Below are 16,312 nucleotides of genomic sequence, written 5' to 3'. Positions count from 1 at the left end.
CTATCCCATTTTCAGCCTTGAGTCATTTATCATTTCATAAACAGTTAAGATGCAGAGGCTGAGAAACCAAGATGAATGCAGCTACTAAGACAGGGGAGCTGAGAAGAGCTTTTATCACATACACAGGGCTGGGTAAATAAGTGTTAGACTTCATTGCTACCAAAGAATTCAGAACATGAGGAGACAAAAGCTTAAAGAGAAATGAAGTGCATTAAAATGAGACTGATAGCATAACTGCTTTTCCTCTCAAGGCATCTCCTGATTTGTAGCTGCTAAGAGGCAGAAAATTTAAGCACATCTAGCAACAGCTTATATCTGGGAAGATAAAGAATTGGGTCTTAGGGCCTTATTAGCCATGCAGACTTTAGCTGGGCTCCCTGAAGAATTACACTCAAGAAATAAAGGTAAACTAGAAATACACCAGGCTTTAGAATGATTATAAACATCCTTAAATCAGCTTAGACCATGATTGGACTAAAGTGGCATGCTCCTGTTCTAATTACCTGCTAAGAAAATTTATTTTTGGACAAAGACAACATTATCCAAAGCTCCTAAAACTTTTCATAGGTACTATCTGTCATTAAATTTAAAATTGATCAGCTAGATAATAGAACAGACATAGAGGCAATTAAGATATTTGAGATATCAGACATGAACTTTAAAATAACTGATTAATATGCCCATGAAAATAGATGATAAGAGAGGATTTCATAAGTGAACTATAATCTACCTAAAAAATCATATGAAAATTCTACAAAATAAACTTCAAAACCAATTAGAAGCTCAATGGATAGGTTTTATAGCACATTAGATACAGCAGAACAAAAGATTAGTGATGTGGAAGAGAGGTCAGTAGAAACAGAATATCCAAATTAAAGAATGCAGCTAAAAAAATGTGGAAAATAAAGAAAATAGCAAAAGAGATATATGGAACACAATGAAAAGGTCTAATATGTATTTGAATTCCCAAAGCAAAAAGAGTAAAAAAAAAAAAGGAAGAAAGGAAATATTTAAATGATAACGGCCAAGAATTTCCCTAATCTGATGAAAGACAACAAGCCAAGGATTCAAAAAGTGCTATGAATGTAAAACATATTTACATTGTTGGAAACCAAGTCAGAGAAAAAAATCTTAAAATAAGAGTTGATGGAAAATAAAATGTGTTATTTTTAAAGAAGCAACAATTCAATTGAAGCTGGCCTCTCAATAGAAATGATGGAAGTCATACAACAATGGAATAATATATGTAAAATGTTGAAAGGGAATAACTATAAATAGAATTTTCTATCCAGTGGAAAATAAAGATATTTTTAAACAAATACAATGGTAGAGAATTCATCTCCAGCACATGCATATTAAAAACTAATACATATATATGTTTATATGTACATGTGTATATACATATATATGCACATACACACATATATGTACATATGAATTCCCCATGCAGAAAGAACATGATACCATACGAAAGTATGGAAATGCAGTAAGAAATGAAAAAAAGAATTAACAACAATAAACAACAACAACAATAATACAATAATAATTTTAAAACATAGGGAAAATGTACTGTTGTGTCCAAAAGGCATGTAGAGTTAAAATACTTGTATTTTTCCCCTTATTCTGGTAGACATCAATTTTCAGATTATTATCCAACTTTGCTGAGGGGTTTTTATTTGTGTGTGTGTGTGTGTGTGTGTGTGTGTTGAGAGAGAGAGAGAGAGGGAAAGAGGGAGAGAATTTATAAGCTGATGCCAAATTTTATGGAAATTCGAAGGCCCAAGAATTGGAGGGAAGAACAAAGTTGGAAGAATTACTTTATAAGTACCATAATTTACTATAAAGTAACAAAAATTATAGCAATATGAGACTGGCACAAGAATAGAAAGAAAGTGACCAATAGAATAAACTGGAGTACAGAAACAGACCTTTATCCATATGATGTCACTTGATTTCTGCAAAGATAATCGATACTACAGTGAAATGGGGAAAGATCAACTGGATATCCATGTGCAAAAAATATGTCTAAGTTCCTCATATTGCATGTGAAAACTTATTCTAGGTAGACTGTTGATCTAAGCAGAAAAGGTAAAACAAGACAACTTCTAGAAAACAACATAGGGGATTGTCTTTATGATATTGAGGAAAACAAACATTTCTTACACAGGAGTACATCAAAATTAACAACTTCTTTCATCAAAAATAAAATACCATAAAAAGAGTAAAAAGACAAACCACACAGTTGGAAAAGATGTTTGTAATGCATTTATCTGTCAAGGACTCAGAACCAAAACAAAATAAAACTCCTAAAAATCAATAGAAAAACAAAATATGGGCAAAAAGTTCACAAAAGAAACTATCTAAATGACCAGTAAGTGTATGAAAAGGAGCTCAAACTCATTATTTATTAAGGAAAGGTGAATTAAAATCACAATTACATACCTACTAGAAAGGAAGGTCAAAACAAAAAGGACAAAAGTGACATCATTAACATAGCAATGTAAGACATCCCCTGGAAAAATCTTATTGCATAATCAACTAATAAAAGGGCATCCCATTTGCTTGGAATTCTGGAGTATGACAGAGACTGGAGAAGGACTCCACAAATGCTGAATTGAAGAAAAAGTAAGACAAACACCAAAATCAGGTAGGAGATTTATGTCCTGGACCTACCAGTTTGGTTGCTCTCCTCATTTAGCTTGGGAGTCACACAGAGGCAGTGTGTCCCAGGTCCCTCCTGTTACGGATGCAGGCCACAGAACCACTCACAGCAGCAAGTTAGAACCCCACTCACATCCAAGCACAGGCACCTAAATCCACAGAGCCTGAGAGTAGAACACAGGCAGCAGAGGAGCACTGCATACAAAAGGACCCCAAGGAAAAACAAGAGACCACAACAGAACTGTTGGCATGAGGCAAACACACTCATTCCAATCTCTGTTTGCTGGACCACCTAAATGCAAGATGGACCTTTCTGGATTGACACAATATGACTCCCTGGGGTGGGATACACTAACGGGGAAGAAACTACAGAAGAAAACCCTCACAGGAAAAAAGCAAAACAAAGCAAAACAACAACAACAAAAAGAAAAAAACAGGGGGGAAAGGAGAGAACTGAAGTGTTGTAAGACAAGATGGGTACCAGAACTGAACAGTGTAAGGAAAAGAGGGCACTGAATGGAGGAGAGAATTTTAATAAATCATAGAAGCTGGAGAGAAAACTGCAGAAAAGCAAAGAGAAGAAATCAAGATTTCCAGAGAAGGAACAGAGGAAAGAAAGCTTTCTCCTGAAGGCAAAACAATTGAACTCAAAAAAGGGCAATCTTAAAAATTGTACTGTATATCCAGGTCACAAATCATGTGCAAAAGAGATTAGAAAATCTGAACATTTAAGCACATGCTACTCTAAAAGTCCAGAATAAGTTGGATCAAGCCTTAACACAAGAAGAGTCTTCACAAAAAGCCAATAAAAAATAAAACCCTAGGCAAGTAGGAGAAACTGATATTCAGAGCTAGCACATTAAAGTAATCAGATGCTCAAACATCAGTAAAAAGCCATAATAAGAAACAGGAAGATATGGCTCAGTCAAGGGAATAAGAAACCTCAGAGAAGACACAGAATTTGGGACCTCAGTCAAAGAAGTTCAAACAAATCTCCTAAATCAGTTCAAGGAAAAGAAAGAAAATTTGGTTAGAAATAAACTGCTAGTAGATAAAGAGCTAAAAGATATTAAGAAGACAATATGTGATCACAAAAAAGAATTTGAAAGTTTAAAAAGAAGCATAACAACACTAAATAATTTAACTTGCACAGTTTATTCAAACACCATAATTTCATGGAACTTTGAATGGGAAGTGAAATCTGACAGGTTTGTACAGGTTAGTGTGAAATCCCAATACATCCCAAGGTAATTTGGGAAGAGAATAAAAATGTATTTGAGGGCCCCCATGAGGAATTGGGTAAAATGCAGAAATACTAAACTTCCCCACCTAGGGAATTACTGATATTCTCATAAGCATTGAGAACTAACAATTTAGTAGGCCAAGCCCTCAATCTTGGGGCTTGCCCTTATGCAGCTTGTTACTGCAAAGGAGAGGTTAAGTCTACTTATAATTGTGCCTGAGAGTCTCCCCCAGAGAACCTCTTTTGTTTCTCCGATGTGGCCTCTCTCTCTAAGCCCACTCAACAGGTAAACCCACTGCCCTCTCCCACTACATGGGTCATGACTCCCGGGAGTGTAAATCTCCCTGGCAACATGTGTCATGACTCCAGGTGACAAGCCTGGACCCGGCATCTTGGGATTGAAAACATATACTTAGCCAAAAGGGGGAAGCAAAATGAAACAAAATAAAGTTTCAGTGGCTGAGAGAATGAGACAAGAGGTCATTCTGAAAGGTATTTTTATGCACTACATAGATATATATCTCTTTGTAGTTTTTAATGTATTGGAATAGCTAGAAGGAAATACCTGAAACTGTTGAACTGCAACCCAGTGCCCTTGAATCTTGAAGACGATTGTATAACTATGTAGCTTACATGGGGTGACTGTGTGATTATGAAAACCTTGTGGCTCACACTCCCTTTATCCAGTGTATGGACAGATGAGTAGAAAAATGGGGACAAAAATTTAATGAAAAATAGGGTGGGATGGGTGGGATGGGATGTTTTAGGTGTTCTTTTTTACTTTTATTTTTATACTTATTTTTATTTTTTTGGCATAATGAAAATGTTCAAAAATTGTGGTGATGAATGCACAACTATATGATGGCACTGTGAACAAATGATTGTACACCATGGATGATTGTAGGGTATGTGAATATATCTCAATAAAACTGAATAAAAAACTCTAAAAAAAGGAAGCATAACAGAAATTATGGGGATGAAAGTCACAATAATGGAAATTAAAAATATACTAGAGGCATGCAAAAGCAGATTTGAACAGTCAGAAGAAAGAATCAGCAAACTAGAAGACAGGACAATCTAAATCAGACAATCAGAGCAGAAAGAGAAATGACAGAAAAAATTGAGCAGTGTGTCTGGGACTTAAGTGACAGCATGAAATGTACAAATATACACATCATGGGTATCCCAGAAGAAGAGAAGGAAAAAGAGGCAGAAAGAATATTTAAGGAAACAATGGCCAAAAATTTCCCAACTCATGAAAGACATAAATATACAATTCCCCAAAGCACAGCAAAGTCCAAACATAATAAACCCTAGTAGACATACTCCAAGGCACATAACTAATCAGAATGCCAAATGCCAAAGATAAACAGAGAATTCTGAAAGCAACAAGAGAAAAATGATTTGTCACATACAAGGGATCCTCAATAAGACTAAATTCTGATTTTTCATCAGAAATCACGAAGCAAGAAGACAGTGGTATGATATATTTAATACACTAAAAGAGAAAAACTGCCAGCTCCCAATTTTTTATCCAGTAAAACTGTCCTTCAAAATTAAGGAAAAGTTTAGAATATTCACAGATAAACAGAATCTGAGAGAGTTTGCCAACAAAAAAACTGCCTCACAAGAATTACTAAAGGGAGTTTTGTAGGTTAAAAGGAACAGGCAGGAGAGAGTGGCTTAGAGTAGTGTGAATAAATGAAGATCATCAGTAAGAGTAACTGAAAGGTTAAATGTAAAATTCAATTGTACTGTATCCTCAATGCACAGATCCAAAAGAGTCAGAAAACAATTGAACAGGAAAAAGTCATATTTCCTGATAATGGACACAGAAAATATGAAGAGGAAATGTGGGACAGAAAAATATAAAGAGGAAAATGGAGGGATATGGGAGCAGAGAACATGTATGCTATTGAATCTAAATTGGTATCTTTTCAAATTAGTAGGTTACGGATGTAGGATGTGCAATAAAAACCCTAGGATAACCTCAAAGAAAGTATTTTAAAAATATACAGAAAGAGAAATGAGAAAATGATCAGATAGATACATTACAAAAGATCAACTTTACAGAAAAGGAGGCTGCAACAAAGGAAAAGAGAGACAAAAATATATGACAGATAAAAACCAAAGGACAAAATGTTTGAAGTAGGTACTGTCTTTTCAGTAATAACCCTGAATATTAATGGATTAAACTCCCCAGTGAAAAGACACAGATTATCAGCATAGATTTAAAAAAAAGCATTATCCAACTATATGTTGTTTATGGAACACTGACCTTAGGTCCAAAAACACAAATAGGTTGAAAGTGAAAAAAATGGGAAAAAATAATCCTTACCAAGAGTAACCAAAAAAGAGTTGGGTAGCTATAAAAATATAGGGAAAATAGACTTTAACTCAAAAACTATTACAAGAGACAAAGAAAGACAGTATATATTAACAAAAGGGTAAATCTACCAGAATGAATAATCATAAATATTTATACAACTAATCATGGTGCCTCAAAATACACAAAGCAAACACTGACAAAACAGAAGGGAGAAATAGACACCTGTACAATAATAGTTGGGAACTTCAATACACCACTCTTATCAGTAGATAGATAATTTAGACAGAAGTTCAATAAGGATATAAGGAATTTGAAAAATATGATAAATGAACTAGATCTAACAGACATACCCAGAACATTGCATCCAAAACAGCAGGATAAGCATTCTTCACAAGTGCACATGGATCATTCTCCAGGAGAGACCACATATTGGGTCCCAAAACAAACGTCAATAAATTTTAAAAGACTGAAATAATACAAAGCTTCTTCTCTGACCACAGTGGATTGAAACTGGAAATCAATAACAGGCAGACAACTGGAAAATCTCCAAACATATGGAAGTTAAGTAACACACTCTTAAATGATCAGGGTCAAAGAAAAAAAAACTACAAATGAGATCAGTAAATATCTTGAAATGAATGCAAATGGGAATACTGCATATCGAAACATGGAATGCAGCAAAGGCAGTGCAGAGAAGGAAATTTATAGCCCTAAATGCTTACCTTTAAAAAGAAGAAAAAGCTAAAATCAAAGACCTATTCACACACCTGGAAGAATTAGAAAAAGAGAGCAAACATACACACAGCAAGCAGAAAGAAAGAAAAGATTTGAGCAGAAATAAATGAAATAGAGAAATAAAAAAATAGAGAGCATTAACAAAACCACAAGTAGGTTTTTTGACAAGCCTTTATCTAGACTGAAGAAGAAAATGAGAGAAGATACAAATAAACTCAGAAATGAGAGGGGGACATTACTACTGACTCCTCAGAAACAAAAAGGATCAAAAGAGGATACTAGAAACAACTATATGCTAACAAATTAGACAACCTAGATGAAACGAATAAATTGCTAGAAAAATAGGAACAACCTACACTACATTAAAAGAAATAAAAGATCTCAAAAGACGAATTACAAGTTAAGAGATTGAATCAGTCATTAAAAACTTCCCAACAATAAAAAGTCCAGGACCAGAGATTTTCACAGGTTAATTCTACCAAACATTAAAAGAAGAATTATACCAATCCTGCTCAAACTCTTCCAAAAAATTGAAGAGGTGAGAACACTCCCTATCTCATTCAACGAGGCCAACATCACCCTAATACCAAAGTCAGGTAAAGACACTACAAGAAGGGCGGAGCCTTGGAGTAATCCAGAATGGCTACTCTGATCTTTGTTGATAAGGAAAATGAGAACAAGGCACCTGTGTGACTCCTAAGGATGGGCTGAAGCTGGGCCTGGACCTTCGGTGAAAGCCCTCGATGGAAGATCTCAGATTTCAACACTGCACATTGGCAAAATATCTGATGCTCCACCAGCCTTACCTAGAGCTGCCAGAAAGGCTTTGGGAACTGTCAACAGAGCTACAAGAAAGTCAGTCAAGACTAATGGACCCCTCACACAAAAACAGCCAAGCTTCTCTGTCAAAAAGATGACTGAGATGTCTGTTAAAGCAAAAAGCTCTGCTCCTGCCTCAGATGATGTCTATCCAGAAACAGAAAAATTCTTTCCCTTCAGTCCTCTAGATTTTGAGTTTTGACCTGCCTGAAGAGCACCAGATTGCACACCTCCCCTTGAATGGAGTGTCTCTCATGATCCTCAATGAGGAGAGGGAACTTGAGAAGCTGCTAGAGCTGGATCCCCCCTCCCCTTTGAAGATGCCCTCTCTGATGTGGGAGTCTACTCTGTTGCAGTCTCCTTCAAACATTCTGTTGACCCTGGATGTTGAATTGCCAACTGTTTGCTATGACATAGATACTTAAATTCTTAGTGCCTTATAGTTTGTGTATATTTTTTTGGTATTCATAAAGCAATTCTTTATTAAACTTTTCCTAATAAAAAAAGATACAAGAAAAAAAATTAAAAACCAATTTCTCTTATCAATATAGATGAAAACATCCTCAACAAAATACTAGCAAACCAAATCCAACAGCACATCAAAAGAATTATACAACATGATCAAGTGGGTTTTATCCCAGGTATGCAAGAGTAGTTCAACACAAGAAAAACAATTAATGTAATACATTACATTAAAAAATCAAAGCGGGAGGGAGGGAGGGGCAAGATGGCGGCATAGAGAGGAGTGGAAGCTAAGTAGTCCCCCTGGAACAACTACAAAAAACCAGAAACAACTAGTAAACAATCCAGAATAACTGCGGGGGGACAAACGAGACCATCCATTCATCATACACCAACCTGAATTGGGAGGAATGCCTGAGAACACAGCATAAAATCTGTAAGTAAAACCTGTGGAACCAGGTCGGGAGACCCCCTCCCCCATAGCCCGAGCTGTGGAGCCTCCTGGTGCCAGAGAGAAGCTCTCTGCCAGCAAGCAAATACAGCTCAGCTGAGCTCCAACTGGGGTTTTAAGTAGCGAGTGTGAACTGCTCACTACAGGTACGCATCCCCAAAAAAACAGACAGAGGCTTTGGGTGATGAGTGACCTGGGAGAGCCAGAGGGTTGCCGTGGACTGGGTCTGAAGGGGACTATCTGTTTCTTTTTTGGCTCAGTGGAGAAAGCCCCAGTCATTTTCAGTTTCCAGGGCTGTGACTCCAGGAAGGGTGGAGACACCACAAGCAGAGAGCGAGACCATTGAAATGCTAATGACCTCCACCTGAGGGGTCTGTCTTCTCTAGGAGGAAAGGGGTGGGGCCCTTTCCATTCAGAACCAGACCCCAGAGCCTGGGGGAACACGGCCTTACCTCCTCACACCAGTCAAGAATTATAGGCTAACAGGCATCACCTGCTGGGCAGAAAAGCACAGTGACCCGAGGCATCAAAGGGTGGAGCAATTTTCTAAGACACACCCGCAGGGAAACAGATACTGAACATTTCTTCCCTCTGGGACCTGAGCCTGTTCTGGTCTGGGAAAACCTGATTTGGATAACCAAGGAAACCATGCCTAGACAACAGAAAATTACAGCCTACACTAAGAAAAACAAAGTTATGGCCCAGTCAAAGGAACAAACGTACACTTCAACTGAGATACAGGAATTTAAACAACTAATGCTAAATCAATTCAAAAAGTTTAGAGAAGATATTGCAAAAGAGATAGAGGCTGTAAAGGAAGCACTGGACATGTATACGGCAGAAATCAAAAGTTCAAAAAACCTACTAGTAGAATCTATGGAAATGAAAGGCACAACACAAGAGATGAAAGACACAATGGAAACATATAACAGCAGATCTCAAGAGGCAGAAGAAAACACTCAGGAACTGGAGAACAAAACACCTGAAAGCCTACATGCAAAGGAGCAGATGGAGAAAAGAATGAAAAAATATGAGCAACGTCTCCGGGAATTCAAGGATGAAACAAAGTACAATAATGTACGTATCATTGGTGTCCCAGAAGGAGAAGAGAAGAGAAAGGGGGCAGAAGCAATAATAGAGGAAATAATTAATGAAAATTTCCCATCTCTTATGAAAGGCATAAAATTACAGATCCAAGAAGCGCAGCGTACTCCAAACAGAAGAGATATGAATAGGCCTACGCCAAGACACTTAATAATCAGATTATCAAATGTCAAAGACAAAGAGAGAATCCTGAAAGTGGCAAGAGAAAAGCGATCCATTACATACAAAGGAAGCTTAATAAGACTATGTGAAGATCTCTCAGCAGAAACCATGGAGGCAAGAAGGAAGTGGTGTGATATATTTAAGATACTGAAAGAGGAAAACCACCAACCAAGAATTTGTATCCAGCAAAGCTGTCCTTCAAATATGAGGGAGAGCTCAAAATATTTTCTGACAAACAGACAATGAGAGACTTTGTGAACAAGATACCTGCCCTACAGGAAATACTAAAGGGAGCACTACAGGGTGATAGAAGACAAGAGTGTGTGGTTTGGAACACAATTTTGGGAGATGGTAGCACAACAATGTAAATACACTGAACAAAGGTAACTATGAATATGGTTGAGAGAGGAAGATGGGGAGCATGTGAGACACCACAAGAAAGGAGGAAGGATAACAACTGGGACTGTGTAACTTGGTGAAATCTAGAGTATTCAACAATTGTGATAAAATGTACAAATATGTTCTTTTACGAGGGAGAACAAGCAAATGTCAACCTTGCAAGGTGTTGAAAATGGGGAGGCATTGGGGGAGGGATGCAATCAGCATAAACTAGAGACTGTAACTAATGGAATCATTGTATTATGCTTCCTTTAATGTAACAAAGGTGATATACCAAGGTGAATGCAGATAAGAGGGGGGGATAGGGGAGGCATGTTAGACACTTGACATTGGTGGTATTGTCTGATTCTTTATTCTACTTTGATTTAAGGTTATTTTTCCTTTTGCTGCTTCCTAGCTGTCATTTTTTTGTTTCCTCTTTCTTTTGCCTCTCTACCTTCTTTGACTCTCCCTCCTGCCTTGCGGAAGAAATGTAGATGCTCTTGCTTAGTATGAGCAGAATGTTCAATTAGGATAAACTTAAGTGTTTGGAAATGAACAGGGGTGTTGGTAGCAAGATGTGAGAATAACTAACAGCACCGAATGGTGTGTGAATGAGGTGGAAAGGGGAAGCTCAGAGTCATATATTCACCAGAAGGAAAGTTGGAGGTCAAAAGATGGAAATGTATAAAACTGAATCCTATGGTGGGCAATGTCCATGATCAACTGTACAAATACTAGAAATCACTTCATGAACCAGAACAAATGTATGACAATACAATTAGAAGTTAATAATAGAGGGGCATATAGGGAAGAACTATATACCTATTACAAACTATATACTACAGTTAGTAGTATTTCAACATATTTTTCATAAACAGTAACAAACGTACTATATCAATACTAGTAGTCAACAATTGAGGGGGGTTGGTTAGGGATAGGGGAGGATTAGAGTTTCCTTTTCTTTTTTTCTTTTTTCATCTTTCACTTTATTTCTTGTCTGGAGTAATGAAAAGTTTCTAAAAATTGAACAAAAATTAAGTGATGGATGCACAGCTGTATGAGGGTACCCAGGGGCAAGTGATTGTACACTTTGGATCTTTGGATAATTGTATGGTATCTGAACAATCTCAATAAAAATGAAAAAAAAAAATCAAAGCGGGAAAACTGCATGATCATCTTAATTGATGCTTAAAAGGCATTTGGCAAACTCCAGCATCCTTTATTGATAAAAACACTTGGAAAAATAGAAATAGAGGTAAACTTCCTCAATGTGATAAAGGGTATATATGAAAAATCCAGTGCTAACATCATACTCGATGGTGACAGACTGAAAGCTTTCCCTCTAAGATCTGGAACAAGACAAGGGTGCTCAATGTCACCAATGCTATTCAACATTGAACTAGAAGATCTAGCCAGAGAAATTGGGCAAGTAAAAGAAATAAAAGTCATAAAAATATATAAGGAAGAAGTAAAATTTTCCCTGTTTGCAGAAGGCATGATCCTATATAAAGAAAACCCTGATAAATCCACAAAAAAAGCTAACAGAGCTAATAAATGAACTCAGCAAAGTGTCAGGGTGCAAGATCAACATGCAAAATCAGTAGTGTTTCTGTACACTACTGTGATGATCAATCTGAGGAAGAAATCAAGAAAACAATTCCTTTTACAACAGCAACTAAGATGGCAAATATCTAAGAATAAATTTAACCAAGAATGTAAAGGATTTATACAAGGAAATCTGTAAAACTTTGCTAAAAGAAATCAAAGATTTACATAAATGGAAGGATACTGTAAGACTAAACATTCTTAAGATGTCAATTCTACCCAAAATGATTGTCAGATTCAATGCAATCCTGATCAGAAGTCCAACAGCCTACTTTGCAGAAATGAAAAAGCCAATTATCAAATTTATTTGGGTAGGTAAGGGGCCCGGAATAGCCAAAAACATCTTGAAAAAGAACAACAAAGTTGAAGGACTCACGATTTCCTGACTATAAAGTGTATCATAAAGCTACAGTGCTCAAAACACCATGGTGCTGGCATAAAGATAGATATATTGGCCAATGGGATCAAATTGAGAATTCAGAAATAGTCCCTTACATCTATGGCCAATTGATATTTGACAAGGCTTTCAAATATGGGACTGAATAGTCTCTTCAACAAATGTTCTGGGTCAACTGGATATCCATATGCAAGAGAACGAAAGATAATCCCTATTTTACACTTTATACAAAAATTAAACCAAAATGGGATCAAAGACCTAAATATAAGAAGCAGAACTATAAAACTCCCAAATAAATCTTAGGGAAGCACCTTCAGATCTTATGGTAGGCAATGGTTTCTTAGGCTTTATATGCAAAGCACAAGCAACAAAAGAAAATACAGATAAATTGGTCCTTCTCAAAATTTAAAACTTTTGTGCATCAAAGGGCTTTATCATGAAAGTGAAAAGGCAACCTACTCAATGGCAGAAAATATTTGGAAACCACAAATTCTATAAGTGTTTAATATCCATAATATATAAAGAAATCCTATAAGTCAACAATAAAAAGACAAACAGCCCAACTAAAAATGGGGAAAGGACTGCAATAGACATTTCTCTAAAGAGGATACACAATGGACAAAAAGCACATGAAAAGATGCTCAGTATCATTAGCTATTAGGGAAATGCAAATCAAAACCTCAATTAGCTATCATTTGACACACTTGAGAGTAGCTACTATTGAAAAACAGAAAATTATAAGTGTTGTAGTGTTTGTGGAGAAATAGGAACAATCGTTCCTTGCTGGTGGGAATGTAAAATGGTGCAGCCACTGTGGAAGACAGTTTGGTGTTCCTCGGGAAACTAAGCATAGAATTACCCTATGACTTGACCATCCCACTACTAGGTATATACCCCAAAGAATTGAAAGCAGGGACTCAAACAGACATTTTCATACCGATGTTCATAGTGGCATTATTCACAATTGCTAAAAGATGGAAGCAATCTAAGTGTCCATCAACTGATGAATGGATAAACAAAATGCGGTACATACATACAATGACATATTATTCAACATTCAAAAGGAAGGAAGTTCTGATTCATTTGACAACGTGCATAAACCTTGAGGACTACATTCTGAATGACATAAACCAGACACAGAAGAACAAATATTGTATGATCTCACTGATATGAAATAATTGGAATAAGCAACTAGATTCAGAATCTGGAATATAGGTTACCAGGGGCTGCTTTGGGAATAGGAAAGTGGGAATGAATGCTCAAATTGTCCAGAATTTCTATTTGGGTTAATTGTAAAATTTTGGTACTAGATGGTGGTGATGGTAGCACAACATTGTGAATGTAGTTAAAAGCATTGAATTACATATGTGATTGTGGTTAAAAGTGGGACATTTTAGGTCATATATATGTTACTAGCATAAAAATTAAAAGAAAAAACACAGGACAATGCAACACAATGAAACCTATTCTAGACTATGGATGATATTTAATAGTATTATTATAAAAATGTTCTTTCTTGAATTATAACAAATGTGCTACACTAATTCAAGGCATTAATAATGGGGTGGCATATGTCAGCTCTCTATTTTATATATTTTATGCATGATATTTCTGTAAACATAAAACTTCTCTAGTAAGAAATTAATTAATAAAAACATTAAAAAGAGGACAAAAATAGCAAGCACTGGTAGTTATGTGGAGCAGTTGGAACTCTCATACACTGCTAATACAATTACCACATTGGAAAACTTTTTGGCAGTATATATTTAAACTGAAAAGTGCATACCGCATTCCCCTCCTAAATATTTGCTCAACAAAATGCTTATCTCTCAACACCAAAAATTATGTAAGATTATTCAAAGCAGCATTAACCCTAGTAGCCAGAATGGGAACAAACCAAATGCCAAATGTTTACCAATAGTAGAATGGATAAATAAGTTGAAGTATATTCATATAATGAGTATCACACAGAAAAGAAAATGAAGTAGCTATTACTATATCCAACAACATGGATGAATCCCACAAACACAGTACTGAACAAAAGAAGCCAGACATGAAAGAGAGCATTGTGAGTTTGTTTGTTTTTTTTCCATTTATATAATGTCCAAAATAAGACAAAACTAAAATCCAGTAATAACATTTGAAAAGGAGGGAATAATAACTGAGCTTGGGCTTGAGGGAGGCTTCTTGGCTGCCAGTATTATTCTATATCCTGATCTGGGTGCTGGTTTCATGGGTGTATTCCCCTTGTAAAAATATCTAAGGCTATGCACTTATGACCTGTGCACTTTTTTGAATGTATATTTCCAATTTATTAAAAGAGAACAACAACAACAACAAAAGAAATTTGATGATCTTACCTAAGGTAGAAAGTGAGAACCTTGACAATCAGCAGTTATCTACAGGCTGAGCAGAGGAGGGAGCACAAGTTGGGAGCATTAGGAGGAGGCAAGGATCTACGATCTATTATGTTATTATTTTCACATGGTGTACCTTTAGTTCTGGAATTTCTACTTCATTTTTTCATAGATATAAGTTTTCTATGGAAATTCTCCATCTTGTCTTTTAATTTCTTGAGCATATTAGGTACAATTACTTTAAATCCATAACTTAATATCTGGATTTCTTGTGGGACTGTTTAGTTCTCATAATCATTTGTCAATTCTTATCTTTTTGACAATCAGTGATTTTTTTATTTCCATTATATGTGAAAAATTATAAAGGATCTTTGAGACTCTGGATGATATTATGTTCCTCTAGAGATTTGCTTTTGCTTCTAGCAGGCAGTTTGAGTAGGAACAAACCGCCTTACTACAGTTAGAGATTGAGTTGATTTGGAGTGAGACTTCAGTCATTTCTTCAGGCTGAACTTTTTTCCAGTTCTCTCTTTTTATTAGAGTGAGGTCCTAAATAAAACCCTGGAGTATTCACCAGGGATATTCCTCTTGGTGAGCTTTGAAAATCAACTTTTGTCCCCTAATCCCTTGAGACCACCAAAAGTTCTACTGAGGTATTCAGGCTCCAGCTACAGTTTTTTACTGGTCAATGTCTTAAAAAAGTTGATGATGAATGTCAGCTTCACTTCTTTGTGTTCTTCCCTCTGGGATCTCAGCTCCTTGATTGCTCACTGCCTTAGTAGCTCTCCAATATCATTGAACAAATTTTTGAGATACATATTCTCCAGTTGTTCTCAGTGGAAGGCTTGATTTCAAATAAGAATGTTGCTTGAAGTAGAAATATCCACATAGAAATCTGATCTATTTTATACCAGAGGAATAAATCAGTATAACACAGTGGGTAAAAGCTAAGGGCTCCGGATTGCCCCAGGTTTGAATCTGAGCATCACCATGTATTAACTGCCATTGTACAAGTAACATGAACTTTTTGAGTCCATTTATCTAACTGTTAAGTGATGAAATTAAAGCACCTTTCTCAAATAATTTTCATGAGGATGAAATGAGATGGTACACATATAATGCTTACAGCAGTGTATGACATAAAGTTAGTGCTTAATAAGCATTGGTTAGTATCACAGTTACTTTAATACTACTACTTAACCACTACTGTTTTTACCATTTTATTATCATGAAAAACATAAAATTTTAAGCACTTTCATATGAAATACTTCATTGTTACTCTAAAAGAACTCTGTGAAGTAGAGTAGATATTCTTACACTGACTTATACCCACTTTTCATTTCAGAAAAATGAGCATTAGCTCATCTAAGCAATTTAGTAAAGAGATCACATGACTAATAAGTGGCAAATCCAACAGTCACACACTAATTTCTCTGAACTCAAATTGTTAAGTGTTTTTATAAAGTCAGACATAGAGCAGTGTTCTAGTTTGCTAATGCTGCAGAATGCAAAACACCAGAGATGGATAGGCTTTTATAAAATGGGGGTTTATTTGGTTACACTGTTACAGTCTTAAGGCCACAAAGCGTCCAAGGTAACACCCCAG

General features: G+C 36.1%; 1 protein-coding gene and 1 pseudogene across 6 annotated transcripts in view; one reads left to right on the top strand and one right to left on the bottom strand.

The window, feature by feature from the left end:
* Positions 1–16,312, bottom strand: part of LOC119507842 (solute carrier family 22 member 4-like) — an 846,933-nt gene that overhangs the window by 621,812 nt on the left and 208,809 nt on the right. The gene's annotated exons all lie outside the window — the stretch shown is intronic.
* Positions 7,608–8,178, top strand: LOC119507846 (annotated as a pseudogene).

Source organism: Choloepus didactylus, chromosome 13 (assembly GCF_015220235.1).
Source record: "Choloepus didactylus isolate mChoDid1 chromosome 13, mChoDid1.pri, whole genome shotgun sequence".
Taxonomy (NCBI): Eukaryota; Metazoa; Chordata; class Mammalia; order Pilosa; family Megalonychidae; genus Choloepus; species Choloepus didactylus.
Note: the sequence above shows the minus strand (reverse complement) of the source record. Positions and strands in the feature narration are given on the sequence as shown.